Below are 1,093 nucleotides of genomic sequence, written 5' to 3'. Positions count from 1 at the left end.
GGACCTAACAGAAGCAGAAGATATTAAGAAGAGATGGCAAGAATACACAGAAGAACTGTACAAAAAAGATCTTCACGACCCAGATAATCATGATGGTATGATCACTGACCTAGAGCCAGACATCCTGGAATGTGAAGTCAAGTGGGCCTTAGAAAGCATCACTACAAAGCTAGTGGAGGTGATGGAATTCCAGTTGAGCTATTCCAAATCCTGAAAGATGATGCTGTAAAAGTGCTGCACTCAATATGCCAGCAAATTTGGAAAACTCAGCAGTGGCCACAGGGCCGGAAAAGGTCAGTTTTCATTCCAATCCCAAAGAAAGGCAATGCCAAAGAATGCTCAAACTACTGCACAATTGCACTCATCTCACATGCTAGTAAAGTAATGCTCAAAATTCTCCAAGCCAGGCTTCAGCAATATGTGAACTGTGAACTTCCTGATGTTCAAGCTGGTTTTAGAAAAGGCAGAGGAACCAGAGATCAAATTGCCAACATCCGCTGGATCATGGAAAAAGCAAGAGAGTTCCAGAAAAACATCTATTTCGGCTTCATTGACTATGCCAAAGCCTTTGACTGTGTGGATCACAATCAACTGTGGAAAATTCTGAAAGAGATGGGAATACCAGACCACCTGATCTGCCTCTTGAGAAATTTGTATACAGGTCAGGAAGCAACAGTTAGAACAGGACATGGAACAACAGACTGGTTCCAAATAGGAAAAGGAGTTCGTCAAGGCTGTATACTGTCACCCCGTTTATTTAACTTATATACAGAGTACATCAGGAGGAATGCTGGACTGGAAGAAACACAAACTGGAATCAAGATTGCCGGGAGAAATATCAATAACCTCAGATATGCAGATGACACCACCTTTATGGCAGAAAGTGAAGAGGAACTCAAAAGGCTCTTGATGAAAGTGAAAGTGGAGAGTGAAAAAGTTGGCTTAAAGCTCAACATTCAGAAAACGAAGATCATGGCATCCGGTCCCACCACTTCATGGGAAATAGATGGGGAAACAGTGGAAACAGTGTCAGACTTTATTTTTCTGGGCTCCAAAATCACTACAGATGGTGACTGCAGCCATGAAATTAAAA

General features: G+C 42.1%; 1 protein-coding gene across 5 annotated transcripts in view; it reads right to left on the bottom strand.

Moving 5' to 3' along the window:
• FAM184A (family with sequence similarity 184, member A) overlaps nt 1-1,093 on the bottom strand; it is a 72,721-nt gene that overhangs the window by 36,461 nt on the left and 35,167 nt on the right. The gene's annotated exons all lie outside the window — the stretch shown is intronic.

Source organism: Bison bison, unplaced genomic scaffold (assembly GCF_000754665.1).
Source record: "Bison bison bison isolate TAMUID 2011002044 unplaced genomic scaffold, Bison_UMD1.0 scf7180017864473, whole genome shotgun sequence".
Taxonomy (NCBI): Eukaryota; Metazoa; Chordata; class Mammalia; order Artiodactyla; family Bovidae; genus Bison; species Bison bison.
This window is presented reverse-complemented; position numbering and strand designations above follow the sequence as displayed.